A 25,097-nucleotide genomic window follows, 5' to 3' on the forward strand; every position below is an offset into this window, starting at 1 on the left:
GTGCAGTCCCTGGAACAAAATAGACACTTGCTAAATGTTTGCTGACAGATTTAAAGGACATCCTGGGGAAAATATCACAAAAATTTAAGGAGATCCAAGTATCAAGAGAAGGGTAAATAACAGTGTAAAAGTCTACAAAGTGATCAGTAAAGATGGTAACTAAGAAAATGATATTAAATTTGGCATCGAAGAGATGGTTAGTAACATCAGCGAGAAAAGTTTCAGTTTAATGATGATGGTAGAAGGTAGACTGTAGACGGTTAAGAAGAGAAAGGAAAGCAAATAAAGGCTACTATTTTAAAGGACCTTTTCATGGACTTTATGGACAAGAAGGAGGTGATAATTTTGGATGGATCTAGGGAGAAATATTTTAAGGGTGGGGGAGACATAGACATAGGCATGGCAGGAAATGGCCAGTACTCAGGGAGATATTGAACATAAACAAGAGAATGGGGATAACAGAGGGAGCATTCTGCTGGAGGAAATGGACTAGAAGGGTAGAGAGGAGTCAACACATCTCTATGTGTGAGAGAGGGCTGGTGGAGGAGGCAGTAGAAGAAGGCATGTGAGTGATGTGACAGGAAGAGAGGAGGGAAGAAGAAGCTCTCAGGGAATGACTTCAATATTTTCGGTAAAAGATGAAGCAAGGTTCTAAGCTGAGAAGGTGGATGGGTTCTGGAAGGAGCCATCAGATATTTGAGCAAGGATGAAAATTTTCTGAAGAGCCACTGTGATGGGTAGGATAGTGAGTTAAAGAAGTATACAAAGATTGCCTCCAGAAGTAGTTTCCTCACGTTTCAGGAAAAGTTTATTGCTGTGTTAGTAGAGAAGAAAGAGGCATGGATCAAACACATAGTGTGGAGAAATAATGGTAGATATTAGTCCCACTACACAGGACCTGGAATTGAAGTCTAAAAATACCCTGGTACATTTGACACCAGCCCTTTACCAATTCACTGTCAATGATTTTCAGGTAGGAAAAAGGAAATGAAATGACATTTTGGGCCATTCATTTCATTATTCTGTTAACATAGCAAAGCAGCTGTAGGAAAAATTAGGTTTTCTAGGAAGTGATCTCCCTGGACCCAGGTTTTGTAAAGCTTTTTCTTTTTATTACTTTGATGATATTACAGTATCCTTTGTTATCCATGGGGACATCAGATGACCAGTGTTGGTGTGGGTGTGTCTCACTGTATTTGGATGGTTTGTTAGTTTCCACTGACTTCAAGAGTCAAGGCTTTCTTGTCAAAGATACTACAGTGGCTTACCATGTCCTTCTCCAGCTCATTTGATAGATAAGGCACTGAACCAAAGAGGGTTAAGTGACTTGCCTAGAGTAACAAAGCTAATAAGTGTCTGAGGCCGGATTTGAACTCAGAAAGATGAACCTTCCTGACTTCAGGCTCCATTTCACTATCCACTGTGCAACTTAGCCAAGCATAATTGTGCTACTATATCTCCATGGGCTCCCGCAGATGCCTATGTGAATATTAGTAGATTAGGTGGTTTACTGAGAGGACATCTGGCAGAGTTTTCCAGTGTCCTTGTTGCTAAAATGATGGGGGTTTTTATATATTAGCTAACCCAAACTGTTGTGTAAATCCTTAAAAACTCACTTAGGGTAAATGAAAAAGTGGGATAAGGACTTCTCATATTAGAGAGAGACTAGGATGTAGACAGGAATTCCAGGAAAGAATTCAATTCATGCCAATAAGTGGCTATTGAATATTCACTAGGTGAAAATGGATAGTTTTTGGAAATGACTTTTCTTTTGACATTGAGAAAAAGAAACTTATCCTTCGTACTTCGAGTCTTAAAATGTCTGGAATGAATGTAGAAGGCCTTCCCTCCTCTGAACTGCATTTTAGTAAATTTTCCTTGATGCCCTTTTGTGTCAAGTACGTCTCTAATACTTTGGTGCTCAACGTGGGGCCTCCACTCACTGATTTGGAAGATAATAAAAATGACAATTCTACCTAAGTCAATTCACTTTTTCAGTGCCATACCAATCAAACTACCAAAAAATGTTTTATAGAGCTAAAAAAGATATAATCAAAATTGATCTGGAAGAACAACTGATCCAGAATATGCAGAGAATTAATGAAAAGAAATGTTAGGGAAGTTGGCCCAGCCATATCACATTTTAAATTCTATTTAAAGCAAAACCCATCAAAACCACTTGGTACTGGCTAAGAAACAGAGAGGTAGATCAGTGAAATTAGATTAGGTACACAAGACACAGTACTCAATGATTATAGCAATCTACTGTGTGATAAACCCAAGGACCACAACTACTGGGATAAGAACGCACTGTATGAAAAATCACGGCTAAGGAAACTGGAAAATCGTGTGGCAGAAACAGGGCAGACCAACATCTGACAGAGTATACCAGAATAAAGTCCAAATGAGTACACAATCTAGGTATAAAGCCTGATACTATAAACAAATGAAAAGGAAAAAGCGTAGTTTATTGGTCAGATTTATGGAGAATGTAGGAATTTATTACAAAACGAAAGATAGAGGACATTATGAAATGCAAAATGGATAATTTTGATTACATTAAATTGAAAAGATTTTGTATAAACCTAGCCAACGCAACCAAGATTAGGGAGGAAGCAGAAAACTGGTAAATATTTTATTTACAACTAGTGTCTCTGATAATGGTCTCATTTCTAAAATAATTAAGGACTTGAGTCAAAATTACAATCCTATTCATCCCCTAACTGATAAATGGTCAAATGTTATGAACAGTTAGTTCTCAAAGGAAGAAGCTAAAGCTATCTACAGTCATATGAAAAAAAATGTTCTAAGTCACTATTGATTAGAGAGGTGAAATCCAAACAACTCTGAAGCACAACATCACACTTATAAGATTGACTCACATGATAACAATGGAAAAATGATAAATTCTGGAGATGATGTGGGAGATTTGGAACACTAACTCATTGTTTATGGAACTGTAAGCTGATCCAACCACTGCAGACAGCAATTGATTTAATTTCTTATTCAAAGGTGAAAAATTGACACTTTTCATTTTTAGTACTAATAATTTGGTTTTCTTCTTTTATTTTGATCAAATTAACCAAAGGTTTATCTATTTTTTTTTTCATAAAACCAGTTTCTACTTTTATTTATTAGTCAAATAGTTTTCTTAATCACATTTTTGCATATTTCCTATGATTTTAAAATTTTTAACTTGGTATTTAATTAGGGATTCTTAATTCCTCCATTTTCTAGCGTTTTTAGTTGCATGCTTAATTCGCTGATGAGTTCTTTTTCAGTTTTATTGATGTAAACATTCAGATACAAAAATTTTCAGAGCACAGCCAAAATGGTGGAGAAGAAGCAGGGACCTGCTTGCGCTCCCCCCTCCCCAAACCCTTCAAAATACCTGTAAAATTTGACTCTAAGCAAATTCTAGAGCAGCAGAAACCACAAAATGACAGAATGAAGTAGATGTCCAAACCAAAATAATCTAGAAGGCCGATCAGAAGCATCTATTGCGCTGGGCTTGAAGCAGCTTGCAGCACAGTGTGGGTTGTTTTGGCACAGACAGGACTGCAGCAGACTTCAGGGCCCTGGATCACTGGCATATGCAGCTGCTTCCACACTTCTAAATCCAGAAGCAGCAAAGAAGGCTTCAAAGGTCATAAATATATAGACAGATGGCACAGGGTGAGCCGAATATGAAGGGAGTATATCTAAAAATAAAATTAAGTGTTGAGAGAAATGTACTGGAAGAAAGAGAAAGTGAGAGGTAGAACGTAGCAAATCATCTCACACAAAAGAGGCAAGAAAGAGATTTACAATGGAGGGTGAGAGAGGAGAGGTGAGAGGGAATAAGTGACTCTTACTCTCCTCGTACTTTACTTAAGGAGGGAATGAAACACAGTCAATTGGTAGGGAAAACTATTTTATCCTACAGAAAGGCAGGGGGGAAAGGGATAAGAGGAGGACAATAGAAGGGACAGTAGATTGGGGTAAGGGGTAATCAGAAGCAAACACTATTGCGGGGGGGACAGGTCAAGGGAGAGAATGGAATAAATGGAGGGCAGGACAGGATACAGGGAAACAGTGTTAGTCTTTCAGGACAAGACTATTATGGAGGTGTTTTGCATGGCTACACGTATAAGCCTACATTAAATTCCTTGCTTTCGCAATGAAGGTGAGTGGAGAGGGCAATTGGGGAGGGAGAAAGGGAAAGAATGTGGAACTATAAGCTTTAAAAACGAATGTCAAAAAATTGCTTTTGCAGGCAGCTGGGAAATAAGTTGTACAATCAGTGGAGTACGGAAATCTATCTTGCCCTATAGGAAAATAGAGAGGAGGTGGATGGGAGAGAACTTTCAAGGAAGAGAGGGAAGATTGGGGAAAGGGGTCATTGAGTTGCATACAGTCTAGGGATGGGATTAGGGGAGAGATGGGGAGTAATATGTTGAATTCAAAATTTTGTGGAAGTGGATGTTGAAAACTGAAAATAAGTAAATTATATTTTTGAAAAAGTAGCGCAGTTGTAATGCCCTTCACCATCAGAAAGCAACATATATCTTGCTGTACTTATCATGATAAAGCTTACATTACAGCACCTTGAGGGAAAAAAGTAGAACTGGCCAAATGAAAAGGAGGCACAGAAACTCACTGAAGAAAACTCCTTAAAAAGTAAAATGGGACAAAGGGAAAAGGAGGCACAAAAGCTAACCGAAGAAAACAATTTCTTCCAAAATAGAACTGGGAAAAAGGAAACTAATGACTCTACAAGACATAAAGAATTAGTCAAATTAAATTTAAAAAATGAAAAATATAAGAAATTTAAAATAACTTATTGGAAAAACCTGGAAAATCAATCCAGGAAAGATCATGTAAGAATTATTGCTCTATCTGAAATCTCTGATACAAAAATGAACCTGAAAAACATCTTTCAAGAAATGATCAAAGAAAACTATCCTACACTCCTAGAAACAGAGGACAAACATCATGAAAAGAATTCAGTGAGCACCTCCTGAAAGAGACGCCAAATTGAAAATGCCAAGGATTATTGCAGCCAAATCCATTAATTATCAAGTGAAGGAGAAAATGATGCCATGAGCCACAAAGAAACAATGTATATACCATGGAATCACAGTCAGGATTACATAGGACCTTGCAGATTCTACAATAAAACATCAGAGCCTTGGGATATAATATTCCATAAGTCAAAGGAGCTTGGACTACAATCAAGGATCAACTATCCAGAAAAATTGACAATGAGTTCAAGGGAGGAGATAGAGAATAAAATTGTGGATTTCTAAACCTTCTTGATGGAAAGAGCAGAGCTCAACAGAAAATTTGATTTTCAAATACAAGATTGAAAAGAGGCATAGGGGGCGGAGCCAAGATGGCAGAGTAGAAACACACACATACTCTAGCTCCGAACCCACAGCCCATAAAATATCTGCAAAAAAGAACCCTCGGCGAATTCTGGAACAGCAGAAGCCACAGAACAACGGAGCACATGAGATTTCTGTTCCAGAGAGCCTTAAAACCTCTCGCAAAAGGTCTTTGTGCCTCAGACCCGGGAGGCGAGCCCAGTCCTGCCTCTGCCACGCGGCGCCAAGAGGAGCGGATTCAAGCAGACTTCAGGTACAGAATCTCCAGCAGTCGCGCAAGTCTCTCCACCCACAGGTGACAAGGGTTTGTGAGAGGGTCTCTTTGGTGGATCGAGAGGGGAGTGGGGTGCCCCCATAACTCAGGCCCCATCGGGAGGCAGCAGCGGTGACAGCAGCAGACAGGAGCTCCCCAAGAAGACAGGAGCCAGGATACATTGATGAAGGTCTCCCCATAAACCCCGTGAGGGAACTGAGCCCTTGAGGCGGACCTACCCCAACCTAAGCACCTGACCTTGATCTCACACTGAATAGCAGCCCCGCCCCCACCCAAAGCCCTGAGGCTGGGAAGCAGCATCTGAATCTCAGACCCCAAGCCCTGGCTGGGCGGATCTGGAGGCGAGGTGGGGGTGGACAGGACACTCAGAAGTCAAGTCACTGGCTGGGAAAATGCCCAGAAAGGGGAAAAAATATAAGACTATAGAAGGCTACTTTCTTGGTGAACAGGTATTTCCTCCCTTCCTTTTGGATGAGGAAGAAAAATGCTTACCATCAGGGAAAGACACAGAAGCGAAGGCTTCTGTATCCCAGCCAGGCTATGGAAGAGCTCAAAGAGGATTTTGAAAATCAAATTAGAGAGGTGGAAGAAAAACTGGGAATAGCAATGAGAGACATGCAAGTAAAGCATGAAAAACAATTAAACACCCTGCTAAAGGAGACCCAAAAAAATGCTGAAGAAAATAACACCTCGAAAAATAGGTTAACTCAATTGGCAAAAGAGGTTCAAAAAGCCAGTGAGAAGAAGAATGCTTTCAAAAGCAGAATTAGCCAAATGGAAAAGGAGATTCAAAAGCTTACTGAAGAAAATAGTTCTTTCAAAATTAGAATGGAACAGATGGAGGCTAATGACTTTATGAGAAACTAAGAAATCACAAAACAAAACCAAAAGAGTGAAAAAAAGGAAGATAATGTGAAATATCTCATTGGAAAAACAACTGACCTGGAAAATAGATCCAGGAGAGAGAACTTAAAAATTATGGGACTACCTGAAAGCCAGGATCAAAGAAGGAGCCTAGACATCATCTTTCATGAAATGATCAAGGAAAACTGCCCTGAGATTCTAGAACCGGAGGGCAAAATAAGTATTCAAGGAATCCACAGAACACCGCCTGAAAGAGATCCAAAAAGAGAAACTCCTAGGAACATTGTGGCCAAATTCCAGAGTTCCCAGGTCAAGGAGAAAATATTGCAAGCAGCTAGAAAGAAACAATTGAAGTATTGTGGAAATACAATCAGGATAAAACAAGATCTAGCAGCTTCTACATTAAGTGATGGAAGGGCGTGGAATAGGATATTCCAGAAGTCAAAGGAACTAGGACTAAAACCAAGAATCACCTCCCCAGCAAAACTGAATATAATATCTCAGGGGAAAAATTGGTCTTTCAATGAAATAGAGGACTTTCAAGCATTCTTGATGAAAAGACCAGAGCTGAAAAGAAAACTTGACTTTCAAACACAACAATGAAGAGAAGCATGAAAAGCTAAACAGCAAAGAGAAGTCATAAGAGACTTACAAAAGACGAACTGTTTACATTCCTACATGGAAAGACAATACTTGTAACTCTTGAAACTATTCAGTATCTGGGTACTGGGTGGGATTACACACACACACACACACACACACACACACAGCACACGCACACACACACATAGAGAAAAAGTGCACAGAGTGAATTCAAGAGGATGGGATCATATCTTAAAAAAATGAAATCAAGCAGTGAGAGAGAAATGTATTGGGAGGAGAAAGGGAGAAATGGAATGGGGCAAATTATCTTTCATAAGAGAGGCAAGCAAAAGACTTATTAGTGGAGGAATAAAGAGGGGAGGTGAGAGAAAAACATGAAGTTTACTCTCATCACATTCCACTAAAGGAAGGAATAAATTGCACTCTCGTTTTGGTATGAAAACCTATCTTACAATACAGGAAAATGGGGGATAAGGGGATAAGCAGGGTGGGGGGGATGATGGAAGGGAGGCCATGGGGAGGAGGGAGCAATTTGAGGTTGACACTCATGGGGAGGGACGGGATCAAAGAGACTAGAAGTAATGGGGAACAGGATAGGATGGAGAGAAATATAGTTTGTCGTATACAACACGACTGTTATGGAAGTGATTTGCAAAACTACACAGATTTGGCCTATATTGAATTGCTTGCCTTCCAAAGGGAAGGGGTGGGGAGGGAGGGAGGAAAAGAAGTTGGAACTCAAAGTTTTAGGAACAACTGTCGAGTACTGTTCTTGCCACTAGGAAATAAGAAATACAGGTAAAGGGGTATAGAAAGTTATTTGGCCCTGCAGGACAAAAGAGAAGATGGAGACAAGGGCAGAGAGGGATGATAGAAGAGAGAGCAGATTGGTGATAGGGGCAGTTAGAATGCTCGGTGTTTTGGGGTGGGGGAGGGGACAAAAAGGGAGAAAATGTGGAACCCAAAATTTTGTGAAAATGAATGTTAAAGGTGCGGGGCGGGGCGGGGCGGCCAGAGGAAGTGCGTGGCCAGGGCACCTCTTCCTCTTCCTCCCCCTCCGGCCCGGCCCGCCCGGCCCGGCCATGCCTCCGCCCCCCAAGCGGGCCCGGGAGCTGGCCGAGCTGGAGCAGCAGCGGCGCCGGGAGCAGAAGCGGCGCCAGCGGGATGCGCAGCAGCGGGAGCAGCTGCAGCACCTCGAGTCCTTTTATGAAAAACCTCCTCCTGGACTTATCAAGGAAGATGAGACCAATCCAGAAGACTGTATACCAGGTGTACCGGGCAATGAACATGCCAGAGAATTTCTGGCTCATGCTCCAACTAAAGGACTCTGGATGCCCCTGGGGAAAGAAGTCAAGGTTATGCAATGCTTGCACTGTAAACAGTATGGACACAGAACAGGTGACAAAGAGTGCCCGTTCTTTATCAAAGGCAATCAGAAATTAGAGCAATTCAGAGTAGCACATGAAGACCCCATGTATGACATTATAAGGGAGAATAAGCGTCATGAAAAAGATGTAAGGATACAACAGCTAAAGAAGCTACTGGAGGATTCTACCTCAGATGAAGACAGCAGTACTTCCAGCTCCTCAGAATGTAAGGAGAAGCATAAGAGAAAGAAGAAGAAGGAGAAAGATAAGAAGAGGAAAAAGGAGAAGAAAAAGAAAAAGAAAAAGAAAAAAAAGCACAAATCTAAGTCAAATGAGAGTTCAGACTCTGACTAAAAAGTAATCTTCAAACCTTGTGATTCAAGAATCATAGCTGAATGTCATAGGTACAAAGCAGAAGTAGCCATAAAAGGGCCTCACTTGACAGAAAAAGGAACCAAGAAATGTTTGTCATTAGCATCACTTTGATGGCATCTTGCTCTTGTTGCCAACAGTGATGAACTCAACATGATGTTGAGTTGCTGCTTATATATGCCATATTGCGAGATTCTCATTGTCATCTTCCCTGATGACTGTAGTTTATGATAAATATGAAGATGTTCTAGGTATTTCTAAAAGAGATTCCCCAACAAAAGCAGAGGGTTAATGGGGCTGTAGGCTGACTTACTTGAAAATTCTAGATCTTTAGCAGTTGCAAGTAAATGCTGTCAGGTGTTGGATAATAAAACTTAGCTAACTATCCCAGACTTAAAAGTGAACGTCCTTGCTGCTGACAAGAGAATGTTTGAATTATAATGGTGGCATATGGAAAAAGGCAGCTATATGAAATATCTTCATTGTACTCATTTTGTTTTAGAATTTGACACTGCACTAAAGTAACTGTTTCACAAAATATTTAGAAAAATTATTTTCAATCAGCAAAAATCCTTCCCCTCTCCTTCCCACTCCAACCTACTCCCCAGTACAGAACAAAAAGAAAAACAAAACCCATTAAAAACATGTACTTAAGCAAAATTAACTTCCTCATTGTCATGTCTAAAGAAAAAATACACACATATACCTTATAATTTGTCTCATCCTGCACTTGGAGTCTTTCACCTCTCTGTTAGGTGTTATTTAGCTTGTTTCATCATTAGTCCTCTGGAATAGTGGTTGGTCATTAAGCTGAACAGAGTTTCTAAGTCTTTAAAAATTGTCATTACCATATTGTTATTATTATATAAAACGTTCTCCTGGTTCTGCTCACTTTGCTCTGCATCAGTTCATACAAGTCTTCCCTTCTTTCTCTGACACCAGTGCCTTCATCATTTCTTACAGCACAATAGTATTCCACCCCCCTCACACACCATCATTTGTTCAGTCATTCCCCAGTTTCTGGGTACCTCCTCAGATTCCCATTCTTTTCCTCCTCAAAAAAAGCTTATAAAAATGTTTGTATATCCTCAGAGTTGGTTTGGCCTGGAACTGATCCCTCCCTTAATCTACCTTTCTTTTAATTCTTTCTTCTCTCTCTTCCCTCCCCTTTCCCTATTGAGTGAAATCTTTCTGGATCTAGCTGTGTTCTGTATGCGTGTTCTTCCTGCCTTTGACCAGTTCAGATGAGAATGAGTTACAAGTGTCAGCTGCCACCCTCTGTCCTTTCCTCCTTGTTTACACAGATTTCTACTTGTACCCCTTGATTATTTCCTGAGATAATTTCCCCTAACCTTTTTTTCCTTTCCCCTCCTTTCTCTTTCCACTTTTCTTTTAAGATCATCAAGTTCAGAGAGAATCCTTCCCAGTATTTCTGTCTAATTAGACTCCCTCTATGATCTCTAACAATGATGGGCTTCAAAGGGAACACAGGTATCATCAGCTCATATTAGAATGTAAGCAGTTCATCTTTGTTTAGTCCCTTATGATTGTTTGTTCACATTTAGCCATTTATGTTTCCTTCAGCTCCTGAGTTTGAACTTCATAGTTTCTATGCAGTTGTTTTCTTCATCAGGAATGTTTAGAAGTCCTCTACTTCGCTGAGGGGCCATTTCTCTCCCTTTATGGTTTTACTCAGTTTTGCTGGGTAGGTTATTATCCTTTGTCTTCTAGGATACCATATTCTGTGCTCTGTTCCTTTATAGTGATGGCTGCTAATCATGCGTGATCCTGACTGTGTCTCCTTAGTACCTGGCTGCTTGCAACATTTTTCTTTGACTTGGCAGCTGTGGATTTTGACTATCACCTTCCTGAGAGTTTCATTTTGGGGCTTCTTATAGGAAGTGACTGGTGGATTCTTTGTATTTTTTCCTTGGCCCTGTCGTTCTTAGAGATTGACTCAATTATCTTTTGCTCCTTAACCTTTCCCAAATGCAGTCATCTGTCCTATTTTCCTTTTGTCTAGTCATTGCTATTGTTATTTAGTTCAATTAGATTGTTTTCCTTCTGGAATAAGAATGATTAATGAAGCCATCCTACTCTATCTAAACAGGGATATTTGGTGGGATTTCTGGCAGTGTGATCATTTCTTTCCACTCTTCATTCTTCCACTCTAAGTTAGAGGGCATTTCAGAGCTACCTCAAATTAGCCCCTCAAATTATTACTGAGTCTTCTCACTCTTCTTTACTTTTATCTCCATTCTGCTTTCTTACGGATGGGGCAGGAAGCAGGTTATTTACTGAGTGTCTGGGTCCTAGGTCTTTGTTTCCCATAGGTGTATAAGAAGGCAGGTAGGCGGTACAGATGGAGACTGTGCTGGGCCTGGAATCAGGAAAGACCTGAATTTAAATCTGGCCTCAGACACTTTTTAGCTGTGTGACTCTGGCCAAGTTATAGTTTTCCCAACTATAAAATGGCAAATAGTACCTACCTTCCAGGGTTACAGTGAGGATCAAATAACATAACAATTGTCAAAGCACTTAGCAAAGTTAGGCACTTCATGCTTGTTCTTTCCCTACATCAATGGTGAAATGCAGAATTTTCCCTCAGGGCCCATTCCCCTATTTCCCTTTTCCTCTTATATAAGTCTCTACCTAAAATGGGAGCCTTAGACCTCTTGGAAGCTGATCTGGTCACATAATGGATTCTTCATTCAAGCCAACAAGTAAGTTTCATTTACATATGTTCAATCTTTTTTGAATGTTTCATGGATGCATTTTGCCATCTTTGTAATGATTGGAGCCAGTTGTCTGAAGAGAAAAGTCTGCAATGCGGCCTGTTCTGTTTCCTAGGTTGTAAGTGATAACTAAGTACAGTTGAGTTTTTTTTTCTCTAAACATATTAACCATAGTTTTTCTCCACTGGATTGCAACTGCCACTTATCTGTTGGTGATCATATAACCTTCCCTTAGCTCATTGGTATTATTTTTCTGCACATACTTTATCTCTCACAAAATAATGAAAACCAGTTCCATGGTGACTTGATTTTAATATCCTTTGCTGAAGAATCTTGTCAAAAGGTTTTTGAAAGTCTAAATAAGTAGAATTTGTTCTTACAAGATAGCCCAGTGGCCTTGCACCCCATGCTTTATTTATTTAAGTATTTAACGATCATACATGTTTTATGATATATTCATGAGTTTTCCTGGTATGGACATGATTATTATCCATATCCACTCTGGAACTGTTGGAAAGAGTCAATTTATTAATACTAATGTGTTCTAGCCATCTGTACTAGAGAGCTAAGAATATTTTTGACGAACAGTTTAATATTTCATCCTGTAGTCTTGTCATTTTGACTAAAAATTAATCAATTCAGTTAAAATTTATTAAACATTTTTGAGTCTTTGCAGTGTTAGGTACAAAAAATTCTGAATGTTAAACAGAGCATTTTGTAAAGACAACAAGGAACCACTGGAGTTAATGAAAACAAAATGATATGGTTGGACTTGCTCTATACCATGTTTCACTCTACCTTTTTGCCACCTCGTATGCCATTACTTCACCCACCCCTTGCTCCAAGATCAATGGTCAAATAAATTTACCATTGTTCCCCCCCCCCAAAAAAAAAGAAAAAAGAAAAAAAAAGAAAATGAATGTTAAGAGTTAAATAAATAAATAAATTTAAAAAAAGAAAAGAGGCATAAACAGGTAAACAGTGAAGAAAAAAACAAACATGCTATTTAATAAGGGAAAACTGTTTACATCCCTAAAATGGAAAACAATACTTATAAATCGTGAAAACTGTATCTTAATTAAGACATTTAAAAATGGTATACATAGGGAGAGGGCATGTATATAAACTGACTTTGATGTAAGGATAAAAATCTAAGTAATGGAAAGGGTTTGTACTGGGAGAAGAGGAAAGTAGGAGGCAGAAAAGGGTAACTTACATTACATGAAGAGGCATTAGGACCTATTGCAGAAGATGGAAAGATGGGAGGAAGATGAACATTGTTTGAACCTTACTCTAATAAGATTTGGGTCAAAGAAGGTTTAATATAACAAGTTAGGTATAGAGATCTAGCTTACCCTATAGAATGAAGGAGAGAGAAAGGAAAGAAAAAGGCAGGGGGATTAAAGTGAGGGAAGAAGTATTAAATGAAAAGGGGAGGAAAGAGAAAGGGGCTGATGGAAGAGAGGCTAGATTGAGGGAGTCAGTGATCAAAAGCAAAACTTTAGTGAGGAGTGAAACGGAGACAGGAGAGAAAAGCATAAATTGGGGAAATAAGATGGAGAAAAAGATACAAATAGAAATCATTATTGTGAATATGAATGAGATGAATTCTCCCATAAAATGGAAGCCAATAGCGCAGTTGACTAAAAAAATATAATTCTACAATATTTTGTATACAAAAACACATTTGAACCACAGGGATGCTCGCAGCATAAAGATAAAAGGCTGCAGTAGAATATATGATGCTTCAGATGAATAACAAAAAGGAAGTGTAACAATCCTGATCTCAGACAAAGCAAAAGCAAGGAGATAAGCAAGGAAACTATATGGTGCTAAAAGGTATAATGAATTAATATCAATACTAAACATATATACACCACTAGATGTAGCATTCAGATTCTTAGAGGAGAAGTTAAGGGAGTTGCAGGAAGAAATAGACAGCAAAACTATATTAGTGGGAGTCCTCAACCTCCCACTCTCTGAACTAGAAAATCTAACAGCAAAATAAACAAAAAGAAGTCAAGGAGGTGAATAGAATTTTAGAAAAGTTAGATATAGTAGACCTCCGGAGAAAATTGATTGGGGATAGAAATGAATATACCTTTTTCTCAGAGTTACATGGAATTGGGTATACAACTAAAAAAGAAAAAGAACAATTTAAAAAATTCACAACTAAATATCAAATTAGAAATTCTGAAAATGAAAGGAGAACTTAAGAACTTTGAAGTTAAGAACACTAACTAATAAAAAGACTAATAGTTGGTTTTACGAAAAAGCAATAAAATATATACTTGGTTAGTCTGGTTAATTTTACTTTAAAAATGAAGAAATCAAATTACCGGTAACAACAATGAAAAGGGTCAATTCCCCACCAAAGAAGAAGAAATTGAAACAAAAATTAGGAGCTATTTCGCCCAACTGTAAGCCGACAAATTTGACAGTCTTAGTGAAACTGATGATTTTTTATTTAAAAAAAAAAACTAAATTTTGCACATTAAGGGAAGAGGAACTAAACACTTAAATAATCCCACTTCAAGAAAAAATAAATTGAACAAGCCATCAATGAATTCTCTAAAGAAAAACATCTCCAGGTCCAGTTGGATTTACAAGTGAATTCTATTAAACTTTTAAAAAACAATTAATTCCAATACTATTTAAAGTATTTGGGGAAACAGATGAAGAAATAATCCTACCAAATTCTTTTTATGATACAAATATGGTGCTTATACATAAACCAATAAGAGGAAAAACAGAGAAAGAATAGGAGAGATCAATTTCTATGAATGTACATGCAAAATTTGAAGTAAAACATCAGTAAAGAGATTACAGCAACTTATCTCAAGGATAATATACTATGATCAGATAGAATTTATAGCAGATATGCAGGGCTGGTACAATACTAGGAAATCTATCAGCATAATTTTCCATATAAACAGGTAAGGTAACAGAAATCATGTGGTTTTCTCAATAGATAGAGTAAAAGCTTTTGATACAAAAACCATGCCTATTAAAAACTCTATAGAGCATAGAAATACATGGAGACTTCCTTAAAATGATAAATTGCATATATTGAAAATCACCAGTAAGCATTACATATAATGTAGATAACCAAGAAATATTTCCAATAAGATCAGGGGTGAAACAAGAATGTCCATTATCATAATTGTTGTTCAATATGGTCTAGATATTTCAGCTTTAGTAATAAGAGAAGAAAAAGAAATTGAAGGAATTAGAATGAGCAAAGGAGAAACTAAGTTATCACTCTTTGCAAATGGTATGATGATCTACTTAGAGAATCCTAGAGAATCAAGTAAAAAGCAACTTGAAACAATAAGCCATTTTAATGAAATTGCAGGATTTAAAATGAACTCTCACAAATCATTGGCATTTCTATATACTAATAAAAACGCCCAACAGGAAGACATAGAAAGAGAAATTCCATGTAAAAGATAATGTAGACATTATAACACATTTGGGAGTCTACCTGCCAAAACAAATACAGGAGCTGTAGGAACACAATTACAAAACATTTTTCACACAAATAAAATCAGATATAAATACTCGGAAAACTATCAGTTGTTCTGAGTAGGTTGAGCTAATATAATTAAAATAACAATTCAACGTAATTAATTTGCTTATGCAGAACCATACCAATCAAATTAACAAAAAAAATATTTTAAAGGGTCAGAAAAAATAATAACAAAATTCATCTGGAAGAACAAAATTCCCCAGATATCAAGGGAATTAATGGGAAGAAATGCAAGGGAAGGAGGCCTAGCTGTACCACATCGTGAGCTATATTATAAAGCAACAATCATCAAAAGTACTGGGTACAGGCTAAGAAACAGAGCTGTGACCTGTGGAATAGGTTAGGTGCACAAGACGTATTAGTCAATGACTGTAGCATTCTATTCATTGATAAACACAAAGACTCCAGCTTCTGGGATAAGAATTCACTATTTAAAAAAATCTTACGGAGGAAACCAAGGACTTTTACTGAAATGGAAGACTTTCATATCTTCCTGATGAAAGCATAGAGCTGTATTGATGCTTTGAAGTGAAAACACAGCATTGAACAGAAGGCATCCCAGTCTCTCAGGTGGAACCTTGTCTAAATACACTTCTGGAGCTAGAGTCCCATCAGTGAGCCATTCACAAGCATCACCATGCCAACTCAGACACTTAAGAAGAAAAGTGGAAGGTGGATACGAACAGAAGGAGAGGGGTGGATTCTGCTGAGTCCAAGCACTTTCTTTTTGCTGGATTGGAGACCTCAGCTGAAGGACAGACCCTGGGGAGAAAACCAAGACAATTGGAGAGGGAAGGATGACTTTTACAAATACAGCCAATCAAAGAAGTGTTTCTTAATGCCTACTCTGTATAAGTCAGGCATTGTGATGAAGAACAAATCCTTTGTACTTTGCATTTTTCACCAGGTAAAATTAAAGGTTATCCTATATTTGTTAAGTTATTCATCTGATAACTCACATGCAAGTTAAATGTCCTGGCAAATGCTGTTCTGCAAGGCGAGTTTGTATTCTGGAAAGAACTCTGGCTACTATAGAGTCAGAGGACCTGGGTTCAAAATCTACCTCTGAGAATTAGTGCCTGTGTGTGCCTTGGCAAAAACTGAACCTTGTTTGACCTCAGTTTCAGTGAGGTCACCAGTGTGCCTGGAATGATGTCTGTTTTGTTCCTTGATGGATGTGTCATAGCAGCAGCTGCTTACTTTACACGTTCTCCTGTACATAATGTTCTGTAGTTTACATCTATATTTCTCTTTTTCTGGCTCTCATTCTGTCTGTCTCTTTCTCTGTCTCTGCATCTCTATGTCTTCCTTTATTTTGTTCTCTCTCTCAATATATACAATATAAATGGCTGTGTGTACAGAAGTGTGCATTTTTTGGTATCTCCTGATATTTCGTAGCTCCTGGTGATTCAAATCTGTACCCAGATGCTAGTCCTGGATAAAGCTAGTAAGAAGCCCTCCCCTCTCCCCCTGGCCTGGAGATCATAATGGAAGTCTGATAAGGAGATACCCTGAGTGCCAGCAACTCAGGATTCCAAGTATCCTTGGCAACGACCAGTCACCATGACAATCAATGATTAGAACTAGCTGTGGCTGTCTTACTGTACACTAAATTTTGCCTCTAAAGAGATTATATTCCAGCAAAGGTAAGATGGGTAACTTGATTTGGGTTTGCACTGGAAATGATGTGAGACCCTCGTCCTACTCCCTGCTCTATGAGCACAACTGAGGCAAGCCTCCTAGGATCCAGTGGTTGGGCTTTTTGGCACATAAGAATTACATTGAATTACATTGAATTGCCTCATCCACAATTTTCAGCGACTGAAGCAAACCAACTAGAATCAGATGCTTATTCAATGGCAAGGTGCTGAGCTCTGATGGGCTTACAGGGGTTCTTTTGTGCTACCTGGCAAATGAAAAACTCCTTTTAAAATACTTTATTTGAAAGAAATAAATGAGAAAAGGAAAAAATCCGATGACATGGCATACTATAAAGGAAGACTCAATATAAAACTAAATTTCCATTTCCACAAAAACTATAAAATAAATACTACACATTTTTTTCAAAGCTGCCCAGCTTTTCTTGACTTCCTCCTCAGTTTTTTGTTCTCTGCTGTGCATTTTTCACTTTATGTTTCAACTTCCTTTCCTGTTCCCTCAACGTTAGAATGAAGTATAGACATACATATGTGTATGTGTATATATTTATATGTATGTGTATATGTACACATATATACATAGGTATACATAATCTGTATACACAATACACTCATACACATATATGTAAGACCATACTATATTTATTTCCTCCTATCACCTGTTTCTCTGGAGGTGAATATTTTCTTTCTTTGTAAGTTGAAGCCTTTCCATGTTTTTCTAAATTAGCCCTTTCAGCATTTCCTACAGTAAAGCGATATTACAACACAATCACAACCAATCTGAGATATTTTCTATAAAAATCTTGTTCTTAATTTTCATCATTCCTTCTGTTCTTGGCTGCATAGGTTTTATTTATATGAGAAAATTTTAATTTAAAATAATCAAAATTATCCTTTTTAAACTTCAACCTCCTGACATAGGTTATGGTCTGATACTGCTTAATTTGCTCCCTTTCCCTCTGTTTTTCCCCCTTAGTCTCCTTGAAGTTCCTGACCTTTTGTTGTACCAAATGAATTATATTATTTTTTCTAACAGTAAAAAAAAAATTATTAATTAAAATGGAATGACATTGAATTAAGTAAAATTATCATTTAAAAGAACTATTTTGTCTTCACCTGCTGAGAACAGTAAATACTACCTCAATTATTTAGATCAGAGTTTATCTCTATAAAAAGTGTTTTATGTTTATGTTCACATAGTTCCTGTATCTGTTTTGGCCCATATACAGTGAGCTATTTTATATTGTCAAGGTATTTTAAATGGTCTTAAACAGTACTGAATTATGTTATTGACATAGTAATTTCTCTATTCCTCAATTCTGATTAAATCTATTTTAATTTTAACTTTTTCTGAGATCATGATAGGTATCCACGCTTTTTAAAAATTTTAACAGGCAGAATTCTACACCTACTCTTTATTTCATCTTTCTGTGTATCTCTGCTCTTTAAAATGTTCCCTGAAAGCCTCTCGTAGAAGCCCTGGTGGTGAGGTGGCCCCACATGCCTCCCTTCCTCCCTGGCCCTTGCCTTCCCCACCCTACCACGGGGCTGAAACTCTCCACAGACACCCAACGGCCCAACCGTCGTGGTCGTCCTAGGCGGCACTGGCCTCGTCAGGGTGGTGACCGGGCGGAAACCACCGCTGGACCATTCTCAGCATGCCTGACAGGACAGAGAACCTGCTCTCCTCCTCCCTTTCCTCCTCCTCCTGCCCTACCTCTGCCTCCTCTTCCCTCTCCTTCTCCTTGTCTGCCTTCTCCCAGAGGATGACCTTGGGGACGACCTTGAAAATGACCCACAGCCTTGAACTCTGAAGACAGACCCACCTGGACCATTCTCAGCATGAGTAACAGCACAGAGAACCTGCTTCTCCTCCTCTTCCTCCGCAGCCGCCTCCACGGGAGACACAGGCCTCCTGCTGGGGGGTGGAGTGGGGGAAGCACTCTAGAGACAGCAAATGTGGTCTCTCTGGTGTCACAGTCCTGTTGCATAGCTCCTATTGGCCACCTGGGAGGGTAGTCAACCCTGGTTGGAGGCGCTGAGGGAAGTGGGAAAACTATGAGTTACAGCATGCCTTGTGGTGGTGCCCCCACCTCTGTCCTCCTCCCCTTCCCCTCCCTTAAGCAGAACCATTAGATGCACCACGTAATCTGGGTGTGGGTTGGAGCCCTCCCTTAGACCAAACTTCCCGAGGGCAGGTGCCCCATATCTCTTTGGATGCTGAAACCTCTTGAGCTACCTCCGAGTCTGCAGGCCAGGTGTCTTCACTTTACATCTTTACAAAGTGCCCTAGCTCTCCCAGACTGCCCCGAAGGAGTCCCTGGCTGAGCCTCCCCTACTGCTCATTCTTGGACCCTGAAGGCTCAGGGTGGATAAAAGAGAAACAGGGACTCTTTTTGTTTTGGCCAGAAATGGTGAGGGTCTTCCCTTCCCAGGTTGACTTTTTTGTTTATTTTTGACCAGATAAGAGAGGCTATTCTTTGCCTCATTTCTTACCTAACCCTAATAACTGAATGGGCTTTGCCTCAGTCAAACTGAGACCTGGAGAAGGCCTTAGCTTAAATATTACAATGCATCCTGAGCCATCTCCAGTGATCCTGATAGATATTTGGCCACTCGACCCAGATGGCCTGGAGGAGAAGGTGAAGCTGGTGACTGTGCACTGCCCTGCCTCACTTAAATCCAGTTCACTTGCAAGTCATAATGATAGGGTACAGCCTCTGGGAACCCCAGAACACTCTCTTACAAACCCCCCACTGGATCTGGCATTCCCCTGAGACCATAAACCTTTCATTATCACTATGCCCAATTCTGTGTGACCTAGCCTTCCATTATGATTTTGTCTGAATCTGTTATCCTTAGTCTAGCCTAGCCCTCCATTGTCTGTCATCTCCAGGTACCCTTCAGCTACTTCGCACTCTTAATCCCATTCTCTTAGTTTCTGGAGTCCAATCTCTAGTTACCCCAATCTACAGACCACTTCCACCAAGACCCTCCCCAAACCCTTCCTCCAGTCACTTCAGACTACTTGACCAACCCTAGATCAATCCACAATCTTTCTGTATATAAGCTCCATCTTGTCTCCACGAAAATGCTCAAATTCAATCTGGCTAAGTTTCTAGTTCTAGAATCTAGTTCAGATTCTGTCTGGTCCATTTGTCAATACAAGAGTCATAAATGCTCAGATTCTTTAAGAATCTACCCAATATGGTGAATCTTAAATAAACTTTGTTTTTCTTTGGCTGGAGAAATGCTTGAAGTGAATTCATTCAGGCACGAGACGTCGTGACAGTATTTTGGGGTCCCAAGCACCCCTACACCTCAACATATCCACCTTAAACTGCTATAGAAGGCTGTTGATTGGTTGTGTACCCTAAGAACGCCTGAAAGATTACTTCCAAGATACTGAATGTGCTGTTAGCCAGAGCTGATTCCTTAGCTGGCCTCCTATCTATGACCCTTAGTCATGGGACATTTGACGCTCCCAAGCAGTGAAGAGAATTCCCCAGCATTATCATTCCCTAGGCAATTAGTAATGGTAAACTATGGACAGGACCTGACTTCCTCATCCTGTACCTTCACCTTTACTGATATCATTTTCTGCTCTAGGTACCCTGTATTTATTGAACTGTGTTCCCAGAGGATCCCAAACTTTATTTGGCTTGCCATCCCTTTAAAAAAATTGCTGAATGCCCCCTGGAAATCTACTTTCTTTAACCCTTTAACAGTTTTTAAAATTTGTCTCATTTAATATACACATATATATTATATTATATATATCATATATATGATTTATACAATATATAATATGTGTATATTAAAATGACACATTTGAAATTTAATAATTTATTGTAATTCTGTGATTTCTTTCCTGCATTTAAATTTTAATGACTCAATATTGCTTCATGTAACCATATAGTGTCATATTGTAAACAAGTCGTTACATGTACATGTTCCTGCTGATGCAAGCTGAACTTCCTGACAATGTGTGACATATACTCCTGCCAACACTTTTTTGTTAAAGCTCCTTTTCTGTTTACATACTTGGTCTTCCTTGTCACCAAAGTAAGATTCTACAGTCTGATTTTTTTCCTGGTTTTTGCTCATTTCCCCAGCCACTTACTTGACTCTTGAGATCTTTGTCAAAGTAGTTCTCTGCTTCAAGTGGGGAGGGCTGTACTGTCAGCCCTGGGGCTGGGATCAGATCACTCCATTCTCCTGCACTGGTCCCACAGACTTTTCCCACTGACCTTCCAATTGATCCTCAGCGTTTTGGGGTCTTGAAGTCTGGAAACCACCACAGGATTGAGACATTCAGTCACCCCAAGGCCTGCTCAGGTCCCCTCTGTGCATTCACAGCCCGCACTGGACTGCAGTTTGCTCCCAGAGTGGCGCGATAGACAATTTCTGGCAACCTCTCAGACTGTCTTGGGCTAGAGATTTGCTTCAATCCATAATTCTGTGGGTTCTGCAGCTCCAGAATTTGTTTAGAGTCAGTTTTTGCAGGTATTTGACTGGGTTTGGGGGGCTGGATAGTTTGAAAGGAAAGACTTGCTGAGTTGAATAAGATGACGTGATTTAAAAAAAAAAGTGTACAGCTGTACTGCCCAGCTGGTTGGAAAGTTGACAACCAAGAGTGTTCCAAGAGTGTTGCTGGTGGATTCCAAAGCTAGTGTTTCATGGTTTGAGGGCGAGATGGGGACCAGGGTGACCCGCACTTTCTGGAACTGCAACCTGGATAACGGTGCTGAGAGGAAGATCAGCAATGTGAAACTCTCTGCTGCCCACATGCACCGCACCACCAAGACCCTGATCCTGGAGGAACTCAATCACCATCCACATGTAGAAGAAACAGTTAAAAGAAAAGATGATAAACTGCTCACGTTGTTGAAAGAAGTGTATGTTGAGTCCAAAGATCCTGTTCTACATGTTAAATATGCCACAATGCTTCACTCAACAGAACTCAGACTTCTACAAGGCACTCACTTTAATCTCCAGAACATTCCCAAAGGCAAAATTTCTGTGGTGGAGGCTCTCACACTCCTTAATAATCATAAACATTCTCCTGAAACATGTACTGCAGTGAAAATAGCCCAGGAATGTTATCTAGAACTGAGAGATGGCAGATCCCTTCTCATATTTTTCATTGCTTTTGACGTGAAGATCTTCCCTGCCAATAACAGAAAGAAAACTCTGTCATCTAAGTGAAAGAGGCCTTCAGAAACATTGTCCACCATGCTCTCTATGTGCACCCTTGTCCTATCCTTCCCCTCCTGAATGAATTAAATTATGTTATCATTTGGCTAAGTGAATACAGTTCCCTCTTTGTGACTGAAAACTTTTATTTAATGACTAGCTAATTGTGTCAGGCTGCTGACTGAGCAGGAAATGTTTTGACAGTATTTTCTCCTGCTGTTTTCTATCATGTGTATGTCCAAGTGAATCATGAGTTCAACATCAGTGTGTTCCTCAGAAGTGGAAAAGTCAGGCTGTTATTCTTAGGCATACCATGTGACCACTTCTGAAATGGTCACAGTCTCTTGGGATATGTCTGAGAGTCTTTAAAATTAAAGAAAAAGATTATGTTCCAATTCAGATGAATTCCCTGAGTTGATAAAAGAAGAATCTCAGAGATGGCCTATGTGTGGTTCTCATGAAAATATTCTGTATAATGGAGTCTGATTGGAATGTATCCTCTCCTTACACAGCTCCATATATCTGAGGATTACTACAGGGATTAGTGTATTGAGCATTGTCATCAAAGGGCAAAATGAAACACTGTCTATAAAACCTGGGTCCAGGGCTATCTCTTTCCTGAAAAAAACTTCTTTCTGCAGCTACTATGCTAAGGAAACAAATTAATGAAACACCTGAACCCAGTTGGTTTGCTGTCTGGTGACCGTTCTCAAAACACCACAAAGCCATTGACAATGAAACTACTATGTCTAGAAAAGAACTGATGTGAATTTCAACAGAGTATTTTTTTCAGCTTTCTATTCTAAGATCTCACAGGGAACAAAAGAGCAAGGAAAATCTTGGATAATTTTGACTATGGAGAAGAGGTGCAAACAATAGCAAAGATTTTTTAGGCTCAAAAGTTTTGAGAAAGTGCTGAGCAAAAAATGGCAAAAAAATTCTGAGTTATAAGTTTCTTGTTCATTGGTTTTCAATTCAGTTCAATCTAGAAAAACCCCATTTGTTGAGCCCTTAATGCCTGCCCAGGACAGGGCTAGGTTCTGTGGAGAGGGGACAGTATAAAATGATACGGAGGAAAAGTGAGGAATAAGGGAACAGCACTCCCTGGAAAATGTGGTCTCAACTTGTTTCCCACAAATAAATGGGTTTGCTCTTTTGTTGTCCTTCGCCTTTTCACTTACCTTGAAGTCACCAAATTAGATATTACTTTGTGAAAACCATATCCCTTACCTGGAAACAGAAACAGGAAGCGGGGACTGGCAATGGGATCATTTTGTGGTAGAGTGGAAGTAGCTTGGATTTGCAGTCAAAGAGGCCCAAGTTCAAATCCTAATCCAGAGCAAGACATATAAAGACTCTGAATTTCAGTTCCCAGATCAGTAAAACAAGAAGGTCTCAATATACAACATCTGAGATCCCTTTCAGTACCAGGCCTATATTCCTTTGTGTGACTTTAGGAAGTCATTTATTCCTGGATCTCAATTTCCTTATCTATATGTTGAGAAAGTTGGATACATAACCTCTGATATCCCTTTCAGCTCTCGATCTAAAATCTTGTGCATGACCTTGGGAAAATCACCTCTGTAAAATGAGGGCATTGGACAGATGATCACTGAGTTCCATCTCTACATCTAGGATCCTATGAGGCTCTGTACCCAGTGAAGACCTTAAAAGAATGACAAGGTACAGAGATAACAAAGGCCACAGATATACACCATAGATTTGGAATGTTGACAGTGCCTAAAAGGAGAAAGATGGCTTAGTTCAAAATGGAGTACATCTGTTGGAGAGGGATAGAAAGCATGGTTCAAGGATAATGAGATGAATGAAAAGCTTAAGAAACAGAGTTTTTTGGTAATTAATGATCAGTTTATTAATTAGGTGATAATCAACAAATTGATGGTCAGTGGTCTGTCTATAAAGAAAGAGCTATGGAAATCACTCAGTGCTTAAATGAATTTTGAAAAAGGAGATGCTCTGACAGGTGAAAAAACAACCCTCATTGGTGAGCACTTAGTGAGAAGGTGGGATAAACATCTTCAGTTCTTCCTGCTGGATCATGAGACTCAGTCACCTCCAGCAATCCGGAATCTATCTCTATCCCATATACTCTTTTTGTTTTTCTCCTTCATGAGCTCAATTTACCACAGCCACAATAGGAGACTGCAAGGACATAGAATTAATGCTTTAGGAATGGAATTCACCTAGATTACGTTTTATTTGCACTCTAAATGGAAGTAAAGGCTTCTAGATGGTTCACGTCCACCCAGAACCTGTTCATGTTTCAGGATGACTTGAAAATCTCACTTATCAGCAATGTCCTTCAGAGATTGACTGACTTACAGGAAATGATTCTTGAATGAAGAAATAGGGGGGAAAGCCTTAATCTTAATTTAATAGTTGGTTATCAACGTAATAGAAAATATCAGTTCTCTCAGTGAAAAGAGGAGATTTGGAAATGGAAAAGCTGGATTGGAATCTGAGCCGTAGTACTGAGGCCAATGACTACCACTATATCCTTACCATCTGATTTTGTATACTCTCAGGGGTATTAGATTTTATTTTGGTTTTGGTTTTCTTTTGTTTTGTTTTTAACTAGCCCCAGGATAGAACACAGAGCTTGGAGTCAAGAAGATCTGAGTTCAAGTCTGGCCTCAGCAACCCTGGTCAACTCATTTAGATGTTATTTGCCTCAGTTCCCCATAAGTTAATTGGGAACACTTTGAAGGAAGAAATAGAAAACCACTCCAGCATCTTTGCTAAGAAAACCCCATGGATAAAAATCCATGGCATCACATAAAGTCTGACATCGTTGAATGACTCAACAACAACACACACTGGGCAAATATTTACCTGAATGCATGGTAAAGTGTGAAACAAACTTGATATCTCTTTCACAAAATTCCTTGAAAACAAAGATGATTCTTTTGTTTACATTTATGCACTGAAAGCTGTTGATTCTTTTTCTTGGGCACAATTAAAACTGTATCCGTTTAACCACATTGGACAGTAAAATCAGTCCAGTGCTGTCCCCACTGCTATGAAGGCACATGCTGTATCAGTTGATTTTCAATATAATGTAGAGTTTAATAGATAATTTTGACGGTGATGATTTAATCTGAATTTGTATTGA

The 25,097-nt window shown here is 39.2% G+C and overlaps 2 pseudogenes; both read left to right on the forward strand.

Moving 5' to 3' along the window:
• The first annotated feature begins 8,145 nt into the window (after positions 1 to 8,145).
• LOC140515254 (retinitis pigmentosa 9 protein homolog pseudogene) lies at positions 8,146 to 8,901 on the forward strand (annotated as a pseudogene).
• Positions 8,902 to 21,382: 12,481 nt separating this feature from the next.
• On the forward strand, positions 21,383 to 21,976 carry LOC140515423 (NADH dehydrogenase [ubiquinone] 1 alpha subcomplex assembly factor 4 pseudogene; annotated as a pseudogene).
• Positions 21,977 to 25,097: the final 3,121 nt, after the last annotated feature.

This window comes from Notamacropus eugenii, chromosome X (assembly GCF_028372415.1).
Source record: "Notamacropus eugenii isolate mMacEug1 chromosome X, mMacEug1.pri_v2, whole genome shotgun sequence".
Classification (NCBI taxonomy): Eukaryota; Metazoa; Chordata; class Mammalia; order Diprotodontia; family Macropodidae; genus Notamacropus; species Notamacropus eugenii.